General features: G+C 45.6%; 1 pseudogene; it reads right to left on the bottom strand.

Moving 5' to 3' along the window:
• Positions 1–21,301: 21,301 nt before the first annotated feature.
• Positions 21,302–26,014, bottom strand: part of LOC124653924 — a 5,443-nt pseudogene continuing 730 nt past the window's right edge.

Raw genomic sequence — 26,014 nt, 5'->3', positions numbered from 1 at the left:
GTGGCATGGGTATGAACCTTAATAGTCCTTTCTTAAATTTTGGTATGCATAGCATATGTAAACTAGATAATACTCCACGCGTTGCGGTGGAACTGTATGCTACAACATGAAATTACTGTAGAAAGCGTGAGCTGGAATAATATAACCAATAAACCAAGGACCGCATATACATCGGGAGAATACGCTCCCATGTTGTATAAAAGACAATAGAATATCATAGTCAGGAAGACTTCAATACCTAATAGCATAGAAAAAGTATAGTAAGACAAATGGGTATATTGTATATACGTTGAAAAATAAATGATGTCCGCAGTTTGGGTGGAACATAAAGTATTTTGTATCTTCCAAGTGAACAAAAACCGTTTGGATTTTGTAGGAAAGGAAGGTCCACCCGAGATCAAGTACTTGATTGGATGGAAGCACATTCATATATCATTATCAGGTCGACGATTTCTGCATTTCAAGGAAGACCAGAAACAATTTAGCTTCAATTCAAGCAGTGATTGAAGGAGAGAAACACAATATAATAATGGAGAACAACATATGTTTGATCATGTACTGCACATATTATGAAGACAGAATTAAAAATGATCATCCGATGATGTTGTATAAGCAAACTAAAAGGTATTTATTTTCCTTCGGGTACTCATCTACGCATCTAATTAAACACAAACATTATTTGCTAGTTTGGTCATGTCCCCTCTAATCTGCAATGGAAAAGAAAAGCCAACCTTTTGTAATAAGTGTGTAAAAGCTGCTAGCAATTATTGGCAGTAAGTATTAGGAATTTAGGATATCAGCATTTTAACTCGAGATTCCTCTTTCCATGCACAATCAGATAAAAAAGAGAAGAGCAATCAAATGTCCGAATGAGAATATTTACCCACGATCTGACAATACAAACCTTAGGTGGTCACAGGCTTCAATATCTGGCAAACCTGAACATACTAAACGATCAGAAGTGCAAATTTCTTGTTCCGTGATGTAAAGTTCATTCTTGGTCTCCACCTGAACCAAACGGAGCAAATAATGTAAAATCAAGGTCACATGCCGTGAAAATAAAAAGCTTTTTAGTAGTTTGTTGTAATTGAAGGGTAAGAAAAAAAAAGGCACTTCCCTTCACTACATGGTCCTTGCTACTTGCTAGATGCTATGTGCTTGTAGAACCATTTGACTCTTTGAGGGAAGTGATAGTAAATGACCGGTAGCTGCAGATTGTGCAAGATGGAGAATTCCTCAATAGATGTACAAACTACGAAGCCAGTAACCGGGACGAATTAATGGGTGTTATCCTCCATGATCTTCCGAATTGCAAGACAAACTGGCCAACTTCACTGGCGGCCTGCTACAGAAAGGCGGGAGATGGCATATACTTCCAGAGCCAGCAAACCACGAGGCCCATCGCCACAGCGAGGTGGATGCAATGGTAATCGTAGGCAGGGCTGACCCACGAAGACTATGAATCTGAACACACAACTGATTGTAAGAACCGGAGTGCCAAAACTCAGCCATGACAATGACCATGCTTGGGTTCCTGGGAACACAGCAGGAGGATATTTGACGGAGTGATGGGCAGGAAATCACGGTCGACCAAGGTGAATTTATGGGAATACTTGGGACAGGGGAGGGGAGAAGACGGCACAGAGGGGCCTTCTGGTATGCTTGCAATAATTTCTTGTGCATCTATTTCTATTTCTCACGGAATCGCGGGGAGAGGAAGAAGAGAGGGTTATCATAGACATTGAATGAGAGGATGAGTTTGTTAGACTATCCAGATTCTACTAAGTGGAAAACAGAAACAATCCTCGGTGGAGATGGGCCGAATAATGGCCTTCAATTATGACGCATGAACCACATCAGAACAGAACGATGATTTGTCAATTGTCATACAAAAGAAAAGAAAAAAATAAACTAAAGTTGCTGATGGGGCATGTAGCTGAGTTGGATAGGCTGCATGTTGAGAGAAATACTTTAGTGGGGATGAACTTCTTAGTTATACTAGATAAGTTTACAACCAAAATCGGATGAATGTATTTGTTGGTTATCCCAGAGTTTTGATCGGGAATTCTTTTCACTATGGAGACAAAGACAAAAGTGTTTGTCAATGTTTCTTATTTCCAAGAAATTGTTTTCTCGCGAAGTATTTGAGTGGGAGGACAATAGAACTTGATAAGGTTTATGAACCCGAGCATAATGATCAGAGTAGCGCAACATCGGAAATGGTTCCGGAAGCGGCCACGACGATCATGGCTCCCATGACTACAAAGTGTTTTAGCCATGGAGATCGAAGTACATATTGAACCTTGTAGATATGGTTTACTGTGTGATCAAATAAATGATTTGTGAACAAAGGATTGATTTTGAACAATGATAAACCAACTACATACAAAGAAGTTATGATGGGCCCTGACTCCGTTAAAAATGGCTATGCGCCATGAAATCCAAGATAAATGAATACTTTTTGAAAGTAAATGGATCTATAAAATTGATGTACTTGGATAAAATATCGTTGAAGAAGCTCGATTTGTCGAAAAGTTGTTTACGACAAAGTTCTAAGAGTTGACTACGATAATATTAGATCTTCCGTAGCAATGCTTATAGTCTATGTGGATTATTCTAGTGATCACTACATATTTATTTTATGAGATATGCTAGTAGAATGGCAAAATACATTACTTATCAAAAGTGTGTATTAAAGGTGTATACAAGATACAACCAAAAGTTTTGTTGGTCCGTGGAATACTAGATAGGTATACAAACTTCAATTGGATGAAGTGAGTATCGCGGAGTTGAAATCTTCACCGGATGAAATAGTCAAAGAGTTTTTTGATTTCATCAGAAACGATGAAGATGCTTGCATTTGCAAGAAATTAAGTGGGAGCGCTGAGACATATTTATAATACTTTATGTAGATGACATATAGTTAGTTATAAATGATATGATTATATACTTGATTAAAAAGGTTTCATTGAGAATTAAACTTCGATGAAAGGATATGGACTGAAACATATTTAGTGTCAAGGTCTATGAAGATAGATTGAAACACATAATAAGTTTAAGTCAAAATACATAGAATGGATATTGAAGTAGTTCAATATAGAAACATTAAGAAAATATTCTTGTCATGTGAAGGTTTAACAAGACTTGAGTATATTTGACACTCAATGAGTAAAGCCACATGAGTGATTTTATATCACGAATAAAATGTACACAATCAGATGTCACGTGCTCTAAAAAGTTAGGAGCATATACCAAAATGATTCATGTGATGATTATTGGACAACCGTAAGAATATCCTTGAGTACTTTAGAAGAACCAAGGAGATATATATATATATATATATATATATATATATATATATATATATATATATATATATATATATATATATATATATATATGTGAAGTATTTATATTACACCCGGGTGTAGTTACACCCACATGTGTTTCTCATAATCTAGTAAGTATCTATCATACCGAAGAGTATGTACATGTAGTATGAAGTATATAAGATTATTTTGGTAGTATATATACTACTTTGTAGGAAGTATGCAGATTTTTTTACGTACACTAGTTTTTTACGTATACATATGCATGTATTTTAGATATATAGTGCAAACTATGAGTTCATTTGTATTTTTTTCACCAAACTTAGTTTGGAGTATCTTAGATATAGTGTAGGAACATACTCAAAATGATAAAGTATCGAATATACTTCCGTATGGTAGTATATTGGATATGGGTGTAACTACACCCAGGGGTAGGAAGTATTTATCCTATATATATATATATATATATATATATATATATATATATATATATATATATATATATATATATATTTTTATGGGGAAATGACAAACAAATCGCTGTAAGGTGTTGCACCAATATTAGTTTGGTCGCATATAAAAATGAATTTCAAATCTCAATTAGGATAAGTGTTGATTAAAAGGTAGCACAATGAGCTAGATGAAATCTATGCTAGATTTAGATGAGTTCTAAATATTATGACGGATTCTACAAACAAAGGCAGAGTATGTCATTGTTTTGACAATGACTGAGGATGTTTAAGTCGAAGAGTTCTTTGAGAACTTGGTGTAGTTCCGTTAGTGTCAGAACTTTGAAGCTATATTGTGTGTGACAATATCTATAATATCTATAAAGTTGATCCCCACTACAATCATTTAATGTTTGCAAGCTGCACATGCAGCGTGTCCACGTCAGCAGTCTCCTTTGGTTGTCAGGGTTTGAGTGGTATGCCTATCGTCTGCAGTGCTCTATCTCTTGGTTCACGACCAGTTCATTTCACATGTTTTGGGCCCTTCCATCTCCTCAGTTATCACTGCAAGAACATGAAGAAGAATGGCCAAACTTTAATTGGAAAGGCAGACGAGCGGCCAGCCACCAACTCCGTGTATAAATTGTCTAGCTCTCTTCCCGGTTATGCATCCCCTTCCTTCATTTCCCAAGATCTCCCCATCCTGGCATAGTTGGGATCAATACACCTCAATAGCAGGAAAAAACATTCAAACATTTTTTGAGCTGGAATGAGTCAATCGGTCTGCCCAAAGAGCCCAAGCCGTGATGCTCCTTAGGCATCACTTCCTGACAAGGTACCATCAATCTCTCCCCTCCGTCGTTTTTCTCTCTGCAAATAGCAGGAGCCAGCCGCCATGCACACCCCATCGTGCATGGGATATCGACGATACTGGCGAGAGGCCACAAGCATCTGATAGATCCACCGGAGACACAACTGAGTTAGTACGAGGAACACCTCTGGTCGATCTGCTACTACCAGCGCGTGTGGCAGTGTGGCCACATCAGTATATATTTGCTTGATAATGAGAAATTTCTCTACCATTCTTTCTGGATCTGATATGAGGATCGAGGAAGATACAAAGGTTGAACATTCTGCTTCTCGATTGATCTAGACACCCAAGCCATGACCATGTATTTTCTTTTCGTTCTGGTTCATTGATTTTAGTTGGGACACACCCTAACTGAACACATAGATTCCAACTTTAATTGTTGTATAGGCATAGGATACTGCTACACTCACTTTCCTATGCAGCAGACTAATTTGGCTGGCCTTCACGTGATCTACACGTATATTACAGGCTCAATGTGCAGGGACAAGCATTTCCAACTATTCGATCATGTTTTATAATGGATGTGACATGTTGAACCCAAGCAGCTCCTTTCTTTTAGTTTCTTCGTTTTGTTTTGATGAAAGGTGCGAATTGATTAATTTTGGACTTTATTGTATTGCAGATTTAATTAATGCTCGCAGGTTCTTAATTCCATCAATATTCTCCTTTAGATTTTTATTAACTGGGTTTTCTAGACAGTCAAGCTTACCATTTTCTTCCTTACGTTGCAGCATTTCCTTCCCTTTGTTGCAAATTTATCGTGTTTCTGTAAAATTCCGTAAACCTCCTTTATTTCGTATTCTCACTTGCCAATTTATGAAACTCGAAAATCTATGCCTAATAATCAAGTTTTCTTCCTTCCCATACAGGGCTGTGATAGAACCAGATGTAATGTCCCTTTTTCAGAATCATCAGGTAAGGTTGTGATCGACTCTCATAGCCACCGTTTGCATATTGTGATCTCTTATTATGTACATAAAGTTTTGTTCTTTCTTTTTTCGCCTATCTTAGTATTTTTGGAGAATTAATTATAATTAATTTAAATCTCAGTTGTTCATTTCACACATACAGTAATTCACCTTATATATGTTGCACAAAGATAATTGTTATCAGACTTATTGGAAGTCTTCCTGCGTTTGGTGTTGTTTGAATGAACAAAAACGATCCCTTAGCTGGTCCACGTCCCCGCCGTCCAAACGTATGGTTCAGAGTGCAAGCTTTTGATCTTTTGCTGCACCAGAATCCGAGTCTGAGGTCATAGTCCTTGAACCGGGGTATGGAACATGATCAGGCAGGTTCTCCTTTGAGGATTGTTTACAGTATAGCCGGCCGTCAGCCTGATTACTATTTTTTGGGACAACGCAGAGATAACCACAAAACTCAATGTTTGCCATTGTGAGTTCAGCAAACAACTATCGTCATGCCACCATCTCTGTCATGCTATTTGAACTGTATTATCTCTTACACACTTTTTAATATTAATTTTCGATGGAAATGTACAACTCAAAATCGTCTTGATCCAGTGGCATATCTGTTTCAAAATTGATCAGGATGGCATTATATAAATCTTTGTAATCTATTTGCAGTTATTTTCCTATAATTTCCTCTCTCTATATGTATATATATATGTAGTATAATCTAAATTGTTTTCTTAAATTTTCGCAGCAACGCGCGGGGTATCCCCTAGTTAGTGACATATTTCAGACCGCGGAATTAAGGTTCCACCAGAGGACTGAACATATATGTTTAATGCCGACTCATTTGGAAAATGAGTGATGCGTTGAGACGCAAATGAATTGCAAAATACATACGTTTCTGAGCGTGTCAGATCCGTTGACTAAAACCTCTCCCGTGAGCAAAACATGATAAAGCACTGGAAGGCCAAGGTGTTATATCTTTACAAATGTAAACTAGATTATTGACTCTAGTGCAAGTGGGAGACTGTTAGAGATATGCCCAAGAGGCAATAATAAAATGGTTATTATAATATATCTTTATGTTTATGATAAATTTTTACATACCATGCTATAATTGTATTAATCGAAACATTGATACATGTGTGTTGTGTAAACAACCAGAGTCCCTAGTAAGCCTCTTGTATAACTAGCTTGTTGATTAATAGATGATCATGGTTTCGTGATCATCAACATTGGATGTTATTAATAACAAGGTTATGTCATTATGTGAATGATGTAATGGACACACCCAATTAAGCGTAGCATAAGATCACGTCATTAAGTTCATTTGCTATAAGCTTTCGATACATAGTTACCTAGTCCTTTCGACCATGACATCATGTAAATCACTTATGCCGGAAGGTTACTTTAATTACATCAAACACCACTGCGTAAATGGGCGGTTATAAATGTGGGATTAAGTATCCGGAAAGTATGAGTTGAGGCATATGGATCAACCGTGGGATTTGTCCATCCCGATGACGGATAGATATACTCTGGGCCCTCTCGGTGGAATGTCGTCTAATTAGCTTGCAAGCATATGAAAGGTTCATAAGAGACCACATACCACGGTACGAGTAAAGAGTACTTGTCATGAGCCATGTTGAACGAGGTATAGAGATACCGATGATCAAACCTCGGACAAGTAAAATATCGCGTGACAATGGGAATCGGTATCGTATGTAAATGGTTCAATCGATCACTAAAGTCATCGTTAATTATGTGGGAGCCATTATGGATCTCCAGATCCCGCTATTGGTTATTGGTCGGAGAGAAGTCTCAACCATGTCTACATAGTTCACGAACCGTAGGGTGACACACTTAAGGTTTGATATCGTTTAAGTAGATATGGAATATGGAATGGAGTTCGGAGTTTTGTTCGTAGTCTCGAATGGGATCCAGGACATCACGAGGAGTTCCGGAATGGTCCGGAGAATAAGATTCATATATAGGAAGTCATTTTATAAGTTTGAAAATGATCCAGTGCATTTATGGAAGGTTCTAGAAGGTTCTAGAAAAGTCCGGAAGAAATCACTATGGAAGGTGGAGTCCCGGAGGGGGTGGGAGTCCCACCTTGAGTAGGAGTCCCACCTTAGGTAGGTTTCCCACCTTATGCCAAGTTTGTGTGTTGGGGTCTTATTCGAAGACTTGGACTACAACTCTTGGGGGTTCCACCTATATAATGAGGAGCAAGGGGAGGGGCCGACCACTCTAGCCTCCAACCTTGGCCGCCCCCTAGTGGCCAGCGCCCAAGCCTCCCTCTCCCCAAACCCTAGCGCCCCTCCTCCACATACTACTCCCGCAGCGCATAGGCGAAGCCCTGCCGGAGTACTCCACCACCACCGCCACCATGCCGTCGTGCTGCCGAGATTCCGAGGAGGATCTACTACTTCCGCTGCCCGCTGGAACGGGGAGGAGGACGTCGTCTTCATCAACACCGTACGTGTGACCGAGTACGGAGGTGCTGCCCGATTGTGGCACCATCAAGATCTTCTACGCGCTTTTGAAAGCGGCAAGTGATCATCTTCTGCAACAACGATATCTAATCTCGTAGGCTTTGGAAATCTTCAAGGGTTAGTCTCGTGATCCCCTCGTTGCTACCGTCTTCTAGATTAGATCTTGGCTTGTGTTTCGTTCTTGCGGTAGGAAATTTTTGTTTTCTATGCTACGAATCCCATTACTACTGCCCCAGGGTCGATCGTCCCGCACAGGGGTGCCCTGATACGCGTACAGCACGCGACCGTTGGGAACCCCAAGAGGAAGGTGTGATGCGTACATCAACAAGTTTTCCCTCGGTAAGAAATCAAGGTTTATCGAACCAGTAGGAGCCAAGAAGCACGTTGAAGGTTGATGGCGGCGAAGTGTAGTGCGGCGCAACACCAGGGATTCCGGCGCCAACGTGGAACCTGCACAACACAACCAAAGTACTTTGTCCCAACGTAACAGTGAGGTTGTCAATCTCACCGGCTTGTTGTAACAAAGGATTAGATGTATAGTGTGGATGATGATTGTTTGCAGAAAACAGTAGAACAAGTATTGCAGTAGATTGTATTCGATGTAAAAGAATGGACCGGGGTCCACAGTTCACTAGAGGCGTCTCTCCGATAAGAATAAGCATGTTGGGTGAATAAATTACAGTTGGGCAATTGACAAATAAAGAGGGCATGACCATGCACATACATGATATGATGAGTATAGTGAGATTTAATTGGGCATTACGACAAAATACATAGACCGCTATCCAAGCATGCATCTATGCCTAAAAAGTCCACCTTCGGGTTATCATCCGAACCCCTTCCAGTATTAAGTTGCAAACAACGGACAATTGCATTAAGTATGGTGCGTAATGTAATCAACAACTACATCCTTAGACATAGCATCGATGTTTTATCCCTAGTGGCAACAGCACATCCACAACCTTAGAACTTTACGTCACCGTCCCAGCATTTAATGGAGGCATGAACCCACTATCGAGCATAAATACTCCCTCTTGGAGTTACTAGCAAAAACTTGGCCAGAGCCCCTACTAATAACGGAGAGCATACAAGATCATAAACAACACATAGGTAATAATTGATAATCAACATAACACAGTATTCTCTATCCATCGGATCCCAACAAACACAACATGTAGCATTACAGATAGATGATCTTGATCATGTTAGGCAGCTCACAAGACCCGACAATGAAGCACAATTAGGAGAAGACGACCATCTAGCTACCGCTATGGACCCATAGTCCGAGGGTGAACTACTCACTCATCACTCCCGAGGCGACCATGGCGGTGAAGAGTCCTCCGGGAGATGATTCCCCTCTCCGGCAGGGTGCCGGAGGCGATCTCCTGAATCCCCGAGATGGGATTGGCGGCGGCGGCGTCTCCGGAAGGTTTTCCGTATCGTGGCTCTCGATGCTCGGGGGTTCCGCGATGAAGACCTTAAGTAGGCGGAAGGGCAGGTCGGGGAGGCGTCACGGGGCCCCACACGCTAGGGCCGCGCGGGCCCCCTAGGCCGCGCCGCCCTAGTGTGGCGGCGCCCGTGGCCCCACTTCGTCTCTCCTCGGACTTCCGGAAGCTTCGTGGAAAAATAGGCCCCGGGCGATGATTTCGTCCAATTCCGAGAATATTTCCTTACTAGGATTTGTGAAACCAAAACAGCGAAAAACAAGCAATCGGCTCTTCGGCATCTCGTTAATAGGTTAGTGCCGGAAAATGCATAAATATGACATAAAGTATGCATAAAACATGTAGATATCATCAATAATGTGGCATGGAACATAAGAAATTATCGATACGTCGGAGACGTATCATGCCCCTCCTCTCCTTATATAGGGGAGAGGAGGCTTACAAGAGTAGGAACTCTAGGGGTATCTTTGCTGACCTAAGCTACTTTATAAAGCTTCTTTGGCTCCAGGAATGACGCTTCTGTCTTTGATCGGAGGGCTGATTACCTCCTCTGGTATCTTTATCGTCAGCTTCTCCTTTGACGTCAGGGCTTCGATTAAAGCTGAAGTGCTTCGCTCATCTTGTCCTTTGGTACTTGAGGGAATCTTTGACCGGGGTGCCAACATGCTACAGTTGAGCCTATGCTGGATCTCCGGTATCTTTACCTGTGAGCTCCGGATTCTTTCCCTTTGTATCTCAATCTCTCCTCTTGGGTATATCTCTAGCTTCGATATCCCCTGCTTCCCGTACTCCGGCATACCCCTCCTGGTATACCGGACTGTATCAACTTAGCACTGTTAAACTTGGCTTTTAAGATCTGGATTAATATTTAATCCGGTATACAAATGGTTTACCCTGACATATTTTCCATAGTCTTGACCTACCAGGGGTCATCCCTCCGACAACGCGTGAGGATTCCACTCCAGCTTACCAGCTGGGTGGCTCTGTGGCGGCCCTCTTGCCGCGTTCCTCCACGGCCGCCCTCCTCCTTTCCGTCCTCGCAGCTTGGGCGCGCTCGCGCTCCGCCTCCTGCGGCATCACCATCCGCTTCCCGCACAACTCGAGCTCCTGCGCGGCGGCGCGTTTCACGGCGGTCTGTGCCTCCAGGCGTACGTGGCCGACGGCTTGGGACTCGTGGTTCTCCTCCCGTCGGCGCATGCGCTCTTCACGGCCGCGCTTCACCGACGCAGCAGCCTCCCGGGCACGCCGCTCGGGTGAGGGCAGCTGGATGAGGAGGAGGGCTGCTCGCATAGCGAGAAGCTGGTTCTTCTGGCCGAGGGGTCGCCTAAACGGTGGCGGCCAGCCCGGCAGGTGGCCTTGTGCTCCTTCGTCACGCGCGTGAGGTCAGCGAGACGCTCCTTGATGTCTACTCACGCTTCTTTTCCTGTAGACAGTGTTGGGCCTCCAAGAGCAGAGGTTTGTAGAACAGCAACAAGTTTTCCCTTAAGTGGATCAGCCAAGGTTTATCGAACTCAGGGAGGAAGAGGTCAAAGATATCCCTCTCAAGCAACCCTGCAATCACGATACAAGAAGTCTCTTGTGTCCCCAACACACCTAATACACTTGTCAGATGTATAGGTGCACTAGTTCGGCGAAGAGATAGTGAAATACAAGTAATATGGATGTATATGAGTGGTAATAGCAATCTGAAATAAATATGGCAGCGAGTAAACATGCAACAGAACAGTAAATAAACGGAGATTCGATGTGTGGGAACAAGACCTAGGGATCATACTTTCACTAGTGGGCACTCTCAACATTGATCACATAATAAAACCACTCTACACTCTCTTGTTGGATGATGAACACCATTAATTGTGTAGGGCTACAAGAGCACCTCAATGCCGGAGTTAAGAAGCTCCACAACATCCGATGTTCATATTTAAGTAACCTTAGAGTGCATGATAGACCATTGCAATTTAGACCGAGTACTAACATAGCATGCACACTGTCAACATCAGCTATGAAAGGGGGAATAGATCGCATCAATACTATCATAGTAATAGTTAACTTCATAATCTACAAGAGATCACAATCATAGCTTATACCAAGTACTACATGATGCACACACTTGTCAACATTACATCATGGAGGAGGAATAGACTACTTTAATAACATCACTAGAGTAGCACATAGATGATATTCAACTAGATCACAAAGAGAGAGATGAACCACATAGCTACGGTAGAGCCCTCAGTCTCGGGGGTGAATTACTCCCTCCTCATCATGGGAGACAGCGATGGCGATGGAGATGGCGGTGGAGTCGATGGAGATGGCTCCGGGGGCAATTCCCCGTCCCGGCAGGGTGCCGGAACAGAGACTTCTGTCCCCCGAATTGGAGTTTTGCGATGGCGGCGGCGTCCCTGGAGTCTTTCTGGAGTTTCGTCAATCGGTGTCGAAGATTTAGGTCACGAGGCTTCTTATAGGCGAAGAGGTGGAGTCGGAAGAGTCCCGAGGGGCCCACCCCATAGGGTGGGGTGACCACCCCTCTGGCCGCGCCGACCTATTGTGAGGAGGCCCTGGGCCTCCCCCTGGCTTGCCCTTCTGGCTCCGTGAGTCTTCCGGTGAAATAGAATTTCTGTAATTTTTCTGGATTTTTCCGAGCACTTTGGTTTTTGGGCCTTTTCTACAATAAACAGACATAATAAACAGAAACTGGCACTGTGGCATCTTGTTAATAGGTTAGTCCAATAAATGCATAAATATGACATAAAGTGTGTATAAAACATGTGAGTATCATCAATAAAGTAGCATGGAACATAAGAAATTATAGATACGTTTGAGACGTATCACTCCTCGATGGCGACATTCATGTTCGCCAGCGCGAGGTCGTCGAAGAAGTCCTCCGCGTCGACGGGCTTCTCCCCCGCGGCGGGCTCCGCTTCCTCCTTCGCGGCCTCGCACCAGCCGTTCGCGCCCTCGTGCCAGCCGTCCGCGGCCGCCTCCACCAGCTTCGCGTCCTCTTCCTTCTTCGCCGCCCCCTGGGCCGCGACGCGGATCGCCTCGTTGTCGGCGACCCAACGTGCATCCGCCCCTCCTCCTCCTCAGTCCGAAGGAACCTGGCCCGGGCGGCGAGGAAGAGCTTGGCCCACGTGGTCTGCAGGGTGTGTGGCATGGCGATGGAGGTGGAGAGGGCGTCGGAGAAGGTAGAGGAGGAGAGGAGGACGGAGCGGGTGTGAGGTCTGCGAGGCCGCGCCGTCTTTTATAGCCGGCGGCCTTGGCGGGAAACTTAGGCGGGAGCGCGCGCCCATGGCCTTTTCGCGCGCGCAGGAACCCTGGTGCGCGCGGGAACTTTCCCGCGCATTCTCCTGCCCGCCATTGCTGTCCCGTCGACGCCTGCCATGGCGCAGCGCCGCCCAGGGAAGACGAACCACGTGGCGGCTTTTTGGATCGCCACGTCAGGCGCAGCATGCGACCCAAACGGACACGCGGACGCGGGCTGCTGTCGGGTATCCGCACGGCCACCCAAACGACCTAATATGGATGGCCCAGCACGTCTGTTTGAATCGCCGCGTTGGAGATGCCATTAGGCCGTACTACTGCTAGGAGAGAATCACAGAAACATGGCCAAGCTGAGGCCCGGTTAATGTTGTGGCTCTTTGCCGCAACGAGTGTAATTTGGTTGCTTAATTAATACAATATCCTATCGAAAATTCAATTCGGCTTCCGGGTGTATATGCTCCCTATACCAAAAAAAATTATATTTTGAGTTGTCGAAAAAATTTGACAAAATTTTTTACATGTACATCTCCATAATATATGTGCATTCGTCAAGTTTCACGAAAAATCAATATTTTTTGTGGTCTATGTAAAAAAGAAAAAATTTATCGTGTAAACAACATTATTTTTAGGACTGAATTTTCTCTTTTTTACACACGTCACATGGAAAGTCCATTTTTTATGAAACAACTTTGTGAGCGTGTAGCACGTGAAGATGTACGTGCGAATTTTTCCTTCCAATTTTTTTGAAATTCAAAATATATGTAAGATGAAATTCAAAATAGAGGGAGCATATGCTCCCATGTTCCAAAACACACTATCCCCTATTCACAAAATAACTTATTTTGCTTTAATTGTAGTTCATTAAGTATGAAAACTCATTTTGTTTGAATGAAGCTTTGTTGGATTCTCAAATTGTAATTCATTAATTCTGATTCTATTAAAAATAGCACGGGACCAATTCAGCTTCTTAAATAGCTCTCTTCATTTCCTGCCTGCGTAGCAACTGAAAACTGGATTTCAAATCTTGCATTGATTAAAACTCTTTTCTTGTATTCAGTTCACCTTAATGTCCTGCTACCGGTTCTCTCTAACATGCTTTAGATCTTGTAAGTTATATACTCCAAATCTGACTAAGTTATTATGAGTTCCCAGGATGGTAATTTTGTGAAAGCAAGGATGTCTGACCTGAAACGACAAGCAGATGAAGCATTTAAGAATCAGGATTATCTAAATGCATCAGTGTTCTACACACAGGTACAATTCTCCGATTTTTCTTTTCTTTGTAGGCTGGAGGTACAGACATGAAACATGTTCCCCCATTACAATTTAGTTGATTTATTGTTAAAAAATAATTGAGCTAGACACAAATTGACCAGTTACCTCATCATGCAAATCACATAAACTTTTTGAAAGACTACTCACTAGTGTGTGCATCTTGTTGCATATATGGAATGTTATCTGGACAGTGTAGAGGGGGAGAAGTTCCATGCCTGGAGTTAGTGGTAACAGAAATTGGTTATTATTTTGTTCAAAAATGAAAAAGAATGCATTTATCTCGGTCTTCCATTTCACTGGGGGAAATTATTGCTACAAACTGACCACCGACCGGTGTTTCTAGAATGCGGCAACTAGAGCAAATCTTGACTGTTTTGTCTGCTACAGGCACTAAAGCTCGATAACTTCGATGCTAAGCTATTTTTTTATGGAGCAACCGGCAGGAGCTCTGCCTATTCATCAAGAAGAGGGAAATTTAGCGGTTTATAAGGAAAACCGACCGAAAACCGATACAAACTCGACACCCGTGTCCGGTTTATAAGAAAAAACAGACAAAGAAAACCTACACGGCACAGTTTTAAGGAAAACCGGCGAAAACCACACTTGGCCACACGACCTAGCTCAACTAGGTATGGAGCGCCGTCGAATGACACCAGCACGACGGCAACGGCGAGCACCACGACTGCCCGGTCCACGTCCCTGGAAAGGAAGTCAGAGCCGAAAGGAGACGGCTAGGCCTTTCAAGCTCCGCGGGGAGAGGCAAGCCACAAGAAGCAAGCCAGCGGCACTCGCACACCGACGGTACCCGAAGACCACGACCCAAAACAGTGGTGCAGGCATCGACAACAAGTGGCTTCCAAGACTCCAAAAAATGACGCCTCCAGCGAGGTCACGACATCCAAAGACGCCGCCGTCATCCAATCCGGCAAGCCGGATTTGGGTATTCACCCTGAAATGATGGGCGGAGGGGTGTCAGGACTCCACGACAACGCCTTCAAGAACGAAAGCGACGCCCGAAGGCAACGCCGTTGTCGGCACCGACCAAGCCGGGCAAGATTTTCATCCGGAGACCCATGACCGCCGCCTCCACAAACGCCGGACGAGCACAGACCACTAGCCAAAGAGACGCTGCCCACGCCAACGGAAGCATGCCCTGCCGCCCACGCGGCCAGAGGCATAGCAACACCACCACCTCGCTCCCGGAGCCACCGCTCCGGCTTCCACGCGCAACAGGCTGACCCCTCGCATCAACCTGTCACCGTCCCGAGACGCTGGAAACAACGCCCCGCCCACCAAGAGCCGCGCCGCCATCCTTGCACTATGGCACACCTCCGCCACAGGCCTGCAGAACTAGCAAGGGCCGCCGCACCACAGCCAGCCTGCCACACGCGGTGGCCCTCCGCAGCCCCCGAACTCCGACCTTCACGTGACCGCCATGCCAAGGAGAAGCTGGGCCGGCACATCCCCGTCGCCACCGCGTCTCCGGGGCCGCTGCCCCGGCATCCTCTTCTCCGGCCAACCGTCGGCGCCAGAGATGCAGACCGGCCTCCCCTGCCGGCCGCCCGCTGTCGGGGGCACGACCCCGACACCACCAACGCCACCAAGGCGTCCCAGGGCCGCCGCCCTGGCCTCCTTGAGCGAGGCCGACCTGCACACCCCCAAATCGAGCGGATCTCGATCTGGGAGGACGCCGACCAGGCCGCCCTGCAAGGCCCCACGCCGATGGCGACCGCCGCCGGAGCAGCCGCGACCACCGCAGCGCCGGCGAGCAGCCACCACCGCAGCCCCCCGCCCGAGCCCGCCGGCTCGGCTTCCTCAAGCCCCGACCACCACCGCCCCCACGAGCCGGCCCTCCACCTCGCGCCCAGAACTCCCCGACCACCTTCGGCAGCGGGGTGCCGCCACCGCCGCGGAGGAGGCCGCCGGCGGCAGCGGCGGGGGAGGCCCAGGCGGGGAGGAGCTTGGCGGCGCTAGGTTTTCGCCCCTGGCGTCGCCTGGGAGAGCGACGCGAGGGGGACCAATCTTAAGGATTAAAACAAGTATTGTATGATGCTAAGCTATTATCAAACAGGAGCCTTTGCTGGCTTCGCATGGGTGATGGACAAAGGGCTTATGAGGATGCAACTGCATGCAAGAAGCTGCGCCCGAAGTGGGCAAAGTCGCACTATCGTCAGGGAGCAGCTCTAATGTTTCTGAAGGTGCAATATGAGAGTTCAAACTGACTATTCCATTCCCTCTTTCATATCGGTTATTTGATTCCTCTGTGCGCAGGGGCGGAGCCAGGATTTGACCATAGGGGGGGTGGAAAAAAATCTCTCACCAGAAAATCACACAAGAAATAAAACTTCACTAGGTATCACAAAATTTCTCTTCAAAGACGTTTGAAGGATTTCTCAAAGAAACTTATTGTCATTGGTGGTATTTTCCTCTTCATCTTCAGCCATAAAATGATTAAACTAAAGATACATGACAGTAGAAAAAATTATTGTTGTTGGCGTTTTATTTTTCATTGTTAGGAATAGAATATTTAAAATAAACATACATGAATGCAGTTAGTAAGAAAATACATGGCCTCTTCAGCAACCAGAGTATCAAGTTGTAATCAGGGCTCGTTGTGATCTATGAAAATCCTAAAAAAATAGTAGCAGCGATAACAGTATATACTGGATTGGCTTTAGGATTGAGTGCTTGATAGGTAACTGGATGTAATACTTACGGGAATCGATGGTCCGGCGGTCTCGTTGGTCCGGCGGTCTGGCTGGAACTACCACGACGACTCCATGCCGCCGGCGACAACACGTGATGAACTAATCGCAAGATCGAGCTGAGAACTAGGTGCTTGCACCACGGAAGTGTTTTGGCGTGTGGGGGCGGCTAGCGGCGGCAGATGCAAAACTAGATCGATCTTTTGCCAGGCGACGGCCAGTACGATGTTTGATCTACGCAAAAGAACGATATAATTACAGGCCACGCATCACGTTGGCCTGAACTTCGGGACATGGGCCAGTTATTTGGCTAGACTTCATAGTCGTATCACACAGGCTACGCAGACTTAACTTGCTTTAAAACTAATCTAACAATTATCTACGGCTATTAGCAAAACAGCAGAGCTAATACCTTCTGGATTTGTTGGGGGAGCCGACCATTGGGGGGGTCTAGCCCCTGCTCGCCCCCCCCCCCCCGCCCCTGTCTGTGCGCTTGCCTTCCCTAGGACTATGCCAGTGCTTATTCCTCACTCACTCTCGCGTGCTTTTGGACCTGCAGAGCAAAGAAATCGAAAAAACTATTCTGGTGAGAGGTCCACCTTCCATGTTGTTTATTCTTCAGTTATTGTGCTAGTAGATTAACATTGTCAGCGGCTGCAAACTCTTGGTGTTACCATACTCGGTATAAGGGCATCTCCAGCGGCGCGATGCAAACGGACGTTGAGCGACCATTTGTGTCCGCCGTGACCGGAAATGCGTCTGGGGCATGTTCCAGCGAGACGACGCAAAGTGACCGGGCCGTCCGCAGAGACGCAAACCTGGCCCAAATATGCGCCAGGTTTCCGTCTCCGCCGACGCTCGGCGGTCGCTCCGAGTGTCCGCTCGGTCCTCGCGCGGGCCCGCCTGGCAGCGGCACAACTGCTTCGTCTTCCGCGGCATTACTTCCGGGCGGCGCGCTGCAGCCTTTGCAGGGCCGTGTTAATGACGTCGATGCGTCTTCTCCGCCAGTACTGGCACCGAGGCGTCGCTTCGGCAGTCTGCGGCCGCGTTAATGGCGATGCCTCGCGTGGCTCGCGGCCGTCGCCTAGCTCTGCGCATGTAGTAATGGCGATGTCACGCGTTGCGCGGCCGTCGCCCTGCCTCCGCGCTATATATACAGGGGCGCGAGCATCTCATCTCCTCCCCACAAACCCTAGCCGCCGCTGCCGTAGCGCCGCTTCCTGTCAAGCAGATCCACCATGAGCAGCGCCAGACGCGGCCAGGCTGCCTTGCCTCCACCTCCACCTTCACCTCCCACTCCACCTCCTCCGGCGTCGAGCTCCTCCGAGGAGTTCGACTCCGAAGATAGCACCGATCTCCTCCACCCGGTCAGGACGCCACGGCCCTGGCTGAAGCGGAGAAGGAAGCACAGGAGGAGATGGCGGGCCACGCGGCGTTGGACGCCGAGCTGGAACAGCGCAGGCTGGCGGCTGCCGCTGCAGCCGAGGACTCCGACTCGGAGATATCTTGGTCATCCGATGACCCTGATGCGCCGACGCCGGATGAGAAGGCGGCGGAGCAGCGGGCCCTCGTCGAGTCTTTCGAGACGCTCAAGGACAAGGCCGCCAACGCGAGGCTGGAGCAGTGCCTGCAAGAGGACGCGGCGGCGCACCGAGCCATAGCGGCCGCGCGGGAGGCGACGGAACGACGCACCGACGGTGCCGGCCCGTCAGGCAGCAAGTAGTCTACGCTTATAGATCTACTTTGTATATTTTTTATGCATTTTTATGTACTACTTTCAATGTTTGTACTATGTTGCAATTCAAAAAATGGGCCGCCCCGGTGGGAGCACACCTAGACGCAAACGGACGAGTGTCCGCTGGGCGACGCAAACGGACGCTCGCGACCACTTTTGGGCGTCCGAAATGCGTCGCGCCGCTGGAGATGCCCTAAGAGCAAGTTTAATAGTAGAGCCAACCGTTGGCTATAAGCTAAGTGTCATGTCATCTATAGTCATTGTAGAGCCAATATGTACAATAGTGAGCTATAAAATTGTACTACTTTATCTATATATGGCCCACCATTCACTCTCACATAGTGCCTAGGAGCATGTGCTAGAGCTGGCTTTTGCATAAGAGCCCACTCCTCTTCTCTCTCCTAGTCTCTCTCTTCCAACTAAGCAATAATATATTATTTTAAACCTTATAGCCAGCTGACTAGGACTTATTGTACTTGCTCTAACTGGGTCATCCGGTAACTTCTTCTCATTGACTAATCTTTGCAGCGAGGCGATGGAACTGAGGTGATCAAGCCCTCTGTATGGTAACATCAGCGAGAAGCTTGCACAGAATGCAAAGCTCTTTTTTGTTTGTGTTATCAGACAAAAATACTGGACTTTAAATTATGTCTCTGTTTTGTACTCAATTCATGGACTGAGCAGCAGCTTATGGAGCAGAACATGTTACTGGCAACTTATTTCGCGTTTTGTGAAACTCAAATCCTGTTTTGCATGGAATTGTAGCAGCGGATGGTGAATTCGACAAGCAAGATTGAAAGGGTTGGAAAAGGTTAATCTGTTTTAGTTCTTGACTGTAAAATTACCAAGTGAGATTGAAGTAACGGCAGGCAGCAGCCCTGCCCTGCCCGGCGATGCAACTACCAGTAACACCATGCCCTTGTAAACGAGAAAGGGAGGAAGAGATTGGATTGCCGTGCTTTTGTGCATCGGCGGTGTGGCGGTTTTCCTTTTGAACTGTACACGGGAATAGTGTGGGATCACCCACTGAGTTCACTTCTTGTGTACCGGGATTGCTTTTGAACGATTCCCTTGAGAGTATCACTACCTTTGTGTCATTTTAAGATGCTAGTCTCAACTAGAGACTTCAACCTGACATTCTCATTCATGATGGCTATTGTCTTCTCAGATGGAGTGTTAGGATCGTCAAAGAATAAAAGAAAAAATCAGAAACGTGGGAGAAAGCATGCCTTTTTATTGATATACAGAAGAAGAACCAAAAACCAGTTCTGAACTTGGGTGTAGATGCACCTGATTGAATAAAAAATCAAAAAAATAGTAAACAAATTCAAAAAAATCTGAATTTTTTGGACAATGAACATAAATAAGTGTCCTAACTGCACACCAAAAAGCTCCGAGAAAAAACATATATAGTGGTCTGTGCAAAAAAGACAAAATACGGTGTTGTTTGGAACATCTAGATTTGTTTCTTACATCACTCCGATTTGTCTTTTTTGCACAGACAACTATATATGTATTTTTCCGGAGATTTTTGATGTGTAGTTAGAACACTTGTTTATGTTCATTGTCCAAAAAATTTAGATTTTTTGAATCTTTTTATATTCAACCAGAAGAATCTACACCCGGGTTTAGAAATGCCTTGTTCACCAACTACAAATATCCACAACTAACAGAAAATCACCTAGTAACAAGGCCTAGAAGACAAGGCTGACTGCCCACACAAAACGCACTATTTTTCTTTTTCTTTTGACTTGTTCTAGAAGATCCTATTGTTCCTCTTGATCTAGATTGACCGCAGAATCAACAAGGAGAGGGAGCAGATTTGAGGTGCCTGATTTACCGGCCAAGTGGTAATGACGTGTGGCCACCAGTCGATGAGAGAGTCCGTCAATGAAGGGCCAAGGAAGGACGGCACAACAATGTTATGATCGACCTCAAACAAAATAACCCGGTAAAAAGGGCATTGAAGAAGGAGATGCTCAATGGTCTCTGGTTCCTGCAAACAAAGGAGCAAGAGTCGTCGGAGGCCAGTCCATGGCGGCAGGCGCTGCCGCCAATCGTCCGTCCAGTACCGATTCCACGCCGCACCGCTTTCCACGCAAAAAGCTTGAATTTTTGCGGAGGCCAGGGGTCTTCCACCACATGAGATGGGTTTCAGTTAAATCCGAATTATGTATATCGTGCAAACTAAATGCGGTTTAGTTGTTGGGCGAGTCTTGATTGATTAAAGGAAACGCGTACGTGTCCTACATCAAGCAGGAAGACAGAATAGAGCAGCACCTAACTGAATCTCCGGCCAGGTTCGTGAACATGCTCACGCTACGAGGCCGGTTATTTGCTGAGTCTCACAAAACAGAGAAAACGGGGATCGATCATGGTCATACTAACAGGTACAGCATGGCGATCGATCCCAACACTTGTCCGCTGGATCGATCGATCAATCCAGCACCTCAGCCACCTGCCTGCCTCAACTCCAGCGATCCAGCGCTAGCGATCCGCCGCTCGCCTGCCCCAGCTCGCCAGGGATCGAGCGCCAGCGTTCCGCGATCTGCCGGGCGTGCCAGAGTTGCCGCTTCCCGCCGCCAAGGTGCCCGACTTGCCGAACTTGCTGGAGCTGCCGCTTCCAGCCGCCAAGGTGCCGAAGTTGCCGGAGCTGCAACCATGCCGGCTTCCCCGCTACCTGCTCCTAGTCCATCGTCTCCAACCTCCGGCAGCTCCAGCATCGGTATGAATGAGTTCAGCCCATTTTACCTCTTGGCTCCCCTGCATCCTCACTTTATTCCTCTGAACGCCGATACGATCTGCGGCAACACCTGAGTTTAGCCGTCGACAAACAGAGCTGAAAGTCAACAATGCAGAGTGAAACGGACAGAGTTTCAGGATCACCTTGGTTGACGGTGATCACTTCCTTGTTGGAGAGTATGTCGCACGTGTTCTGGCGACATTTTGTTTCAGGGACCGACCGTTCCAGTCGCCGGGGCGCGCGCACTCCGCCCACAGCTCGTTCTGGTCCGCCCTCAACGTCATACTGGAAAACCAAAGCCACTGTCAGTCTCTGAAACAAATCAGCTCATATACTTTTAGAGATCATTACAGCAATCAAAACACAACATTGCATCTATAATTCATATCGCTGCTAGTCGAGCATCAAGGTTCTACAAACACAGTATGTTAGCACGGCTGGGGCAATGGATGTGTGTCTAATTAATCCATCCTACGTCCTTGTTTCACTGCTATAATTAGCATTCCAGGAACATTTATTAATGGTCACTGCGTACAACTATCATTCGATTCAATTAATTTAGGCCACAAAGTTTACTTTCAGGGCATGATATCATGCCTAACCAATCAGTCTTCTGCTATTTAGGTTTTGATTGAGTTTGCTGCATCGTCAGCAACAGATAGGGGTTTGTCAAGTAAACGAGAGCAGAGTGTGAGCAACAGATAGACGAGACGACGATGCCGTCGAGGCTACCGTTGGGCATGAGCTTGTGTAATAGCATGTTGATGTGCAGCACCGCGTAGTAGCCATCAATGCAGTATTCCTTGCATCTATAAATTCCTTTGTAAGCACAAGTCTTTGAAACCAGAAACTAATAAAACAGAAAATGATGCACATGTCTTTGCATATTTGAGTATCACTCAGTCAACATGAGGGCTGTTTATTAGCAATATAAATTTGTCTCATAATGTAGAATAAAGCTCTCAAATGTCAACGTTGATCAAAGTTCACTAATTACAGCACTAGACTGAAAGTTTATTAGCAATGGAGTACTATCTGGAGTACGTAGTAGTATAATCTGCCAAAAATATACCTCCAGAACTTCAAGATTTGGACAACGATGGACTAACTGGCAGTGATCCTCTGTGGTATAGAATGTAAACTGAAGGTCTAATTTCTTGAGTGCAGCCCCATATATTCAGAGGATGCCCTGATATCTGTCAAGAAGAAATCCAGCGTCTCAAGGACAATATTGCTGGTATCCATCTCACGACCCCATTCAACATTTTCGTTCTCAGCAATTGTGCTTTCTTCAACAAAAAACGTTTCCAATTTCCTGCACATAACAATAAACATACTCCGTGTCTTAGACTATCTCTTAATTAAACTAGTAACCTACGCAATGCATCTAGATACCATCTTTATTTCCTATCCCAGCCTTGGAGTAAACATTAAGCTTCAATTATTTTCATAATACAATGGGCATCATGATGACAAGGCTAGTTATCCTTCAGGTTTTAATACAGGGGCAAAAAATGAAAGCAGATGGCTCGGCCCGTCTGGTAATAGCACCAATTAGAGTACAATAATCCCAATACACGTCTGCTAATCGCACCAATCGACGCGCATCAGTAAAGTAATCACGAATTTCTGCATCGGGAGAAAAAGATTCGGGGTAAGGGGAAAGATTACAGCAGTAAGATTAGAGTGGGACGGAACTCACGTGTTCATCGTGGGCAGCACCGGTGCCGGAACCTTGACGGGGGCCAGGAGTCACGCTCACCTCCGGGACGTGCGGCAACGTCTCCTCCAACCCGCCTCCACCGGGTCTCGGATCTCTGCCATAAGATTTTGAATCGCTTCCACCGGATCCGTGAAATAGGATCATAAAAATAAATGCCGAGGCGTGGAGATTGAGATGCAGCAGGAAAAAGCGGCGAGGAGGAGAAGGGAACGGGGACTGGGAGCAGAGGTGGCATGTGGGGAGTAGGCGTCGAGGAGGAGGAGAAGGGGAGCGGCGGCGACAGGGAAGCGCTTTGGAGCGGTATGTTTGGGGTCTGGGCATGGGGACATGGCTCGTGACAACGGGGACGGTCTAGTCGGCGCGTCGATTAAATTCATCTGAACGGACCTATTATCTGAAATGATAAGGAAGAGATGAATCAAACACATCATCGGCGAGGGAGAAGGTCAAACATTTATTAATGAGTAGTTTTTACCTTAATGGTGGGACGGTTGGGGTGGGCCTCCACTGCACGCATCAGCGCATCACGAGCGTTGCTACTAGCGTCACCACAAAACTCAACCGTGACATGCTCAAGAGAAGGGAGGTGCGCCATGCTCACATCAACCTCACCACCTTCGTAGTTTCCTTGATGGGACATCTGCATGCGAAGACACTTAAGCCGTGGCATGCTTCCAGGTGCAAACAGAAACGGCCACGTCACAATCCCACGGAACACGCACTCTATGGCAGATGGGAATGCACCGGCCCCCACGACCGACAAAGGAATATTCCACGTGTCTTCATTGCCGGCATACAGGGAGAGGTAGCGAAGAGCAGGAAGCATCCCAATATTGTTGATGTCATCCTTGTGCAAATTTATCACTACTATGGACAGAAAGGAGAGGTGGGGAAGTGATGTTAAATTAATCCATTTCGGTAGTGTCAAGAAGCTCTCATGTGCCCGAAAACTGCGGAGGCATGGAGGGGGCACCCAGCGTTCACCCATGAGTTTCACCAGCCCGCTACTTCCATCAATCTGCACAGATTGCAGTTTGCGCAATGGAGGGGGCACCCAGCGTGCACCCATGAGATCCACCAGCCCGCTACTTCCATCAATCCGCACAGATTGCAGTTTGCGCAAGCTGCCAAGAGACTCCATCAGAGTTGTGCCCTTGTCCATTTCATCACAGAAAAGATGGAGCACCCTTAACTCTGTCAGGTTGGACAACTCTTTAACAGTGTCAATAGATGAGAAAGACATGTTTACTCCTTTCAGTACTTCAAGGGATGTCAAGTTTCCGACTCCTTTTGGCAGTACTGTTTCATAACGGAGACGCAGACGTATCAAATGCGGTAGCTGAACGAAACTTGCGGGTAACTCTTTTATACCAGATCCACGTATGTCCAGTGACTGCAAAAACCGTAACTTGCCTATGTCATGTGGGAGTTCTTTAACATCTGAGTCGTTGATCACTAGTTGCCTTAGGTGAAATAAATTTCTAATACTCTCAACTCTAATACCATGTGTATTGTCCACTCTGCCACCAAAAAGACCAAATATACGAGGTCCTAGTTCCAGTATACGTAAATACTGTAAGCTTGAAAGAGATGCCAACCAATAACCAGTAGCAGGAGGGAAAATAGCAATAGACCTGACTTTTGACATGTCAAACTGATGTTCATCGGATTTCAGCGTGCTATTTTGCAGTGATAATCTGCGAACTTTGCTATGCAGATTAGGCGTGTACCGCCGAGTATTATCCAATACAGTGACAAAGTTTTCTTCACTTGACAATGAATATATGAGATCAACAACCATATCATGTATACGGCAAGATATTACCTCTCCCTCTTGATCTAAATTTCCAGGCATGATCAAGCTTCTATTCATGAGCTCACTGAAGTATGTTTCTCCAACCTCAAACATAGTACTTCCTTTTTTTCTACGCTGGATAAAACCTTCAGCTATCCACCTCCATATCAGCCACTCTTTCCCAATCTCAAAATCTTCTGGAAATATGCTAAGATACAGAAAACAAGTCTTCAGATGACAAGGCAAATCATAATAGCTTAATAACAATATCTTCTTCATGTCATCCACTGTAGCACCTTCTGTAACTCCACGGCCTATAGAGCTTAGCAAATGAAGCCACTCATCCTTTTGTTTTATCTGTTGATTACTAACCAAAAGACTAGCGATAGTAATGATGGCTAAAGGCACACCACCACATTTCTTCAATATGTCTTTAGATACTTTCTGTAGTTCATCTGGACAGCTGTTCTCACATTGAAATATTCTTCTATAGAAGAGTATATGTGAGTCTCCAGCAGACAGAGGTTTCATTTCGTGAATTATGTCATCAGCAGAAGAGAGACATGCTTGAGCGACACCGACTTTGCGTGTTGTTGTGATTATCCGGCTACTGAGACTGTTTCTTGAGAAAGCCCAGTTTATACATTTCCATGTTTCTTCTTCCCATACATCATCGATTATGATGAGGTACCTATGCCAAAAGAAAATGAGAACACTAGTTAACAAATCGAATGAGATACAACTATATATGTTCTTGTACAAGCTGCAAACTTAACCCCTAAAAATCAATAAAAATATATGCAGTAGTTCATCAAAAAAAGTATATATGTTCTTTGATAAAAAATATGGGAACTGTTGTTAGCAGAAATATACTATAGTAGAGCATAGGTGCGAACTCTGAAATTTGGAGGACAAACATAAAACAGGTGCACAATTATTATTTTTAAAAATGATCAATTAAATATATACAAGACTACATCAGAAATACAAATAAAGAAAAACATATTGAGTATAAGCTAGCCATCTGATGCTCCTTTAAGGAAAATAGAGGGCACGCACGGGGATGATGCGTACCTTTTGTCTGCAAGAAATTCACGGAGTTCATCAATGAGAATCCTTTCATCCTTTTCGGTATTATGAATATTACTGAATATTATTTTATCAAGATCATAGAGTATATCTTTGAAGATTTTCTTCAGATTAGGATTCTGACCCACGGGGACAAAAGCCACACAGTCAAACTGGGTTTTGATCTTGTCATAAATTGATTT

Source organism: Lolium rigidum, chromosome 1 (genome assembly GCF_022539505.1).
Source record: "Lolium rigidum isolate FL_2022 chromosome 1, APGP_CSIRO_Lrig_0.1, whole genome shotgun sequence".
NCBI classification, from domain to species: Eukaryota; Viridiplantae; Streptophyta; class Magnoliopsida; order Poales; family Poaceae; genus Lolium; species Lolium rigidum.
The sequence above is the reverse complement of the archived record's forward strand: the minus strand, read 5'-3'. Positions and strand labels throughout refer to the sequence as shown.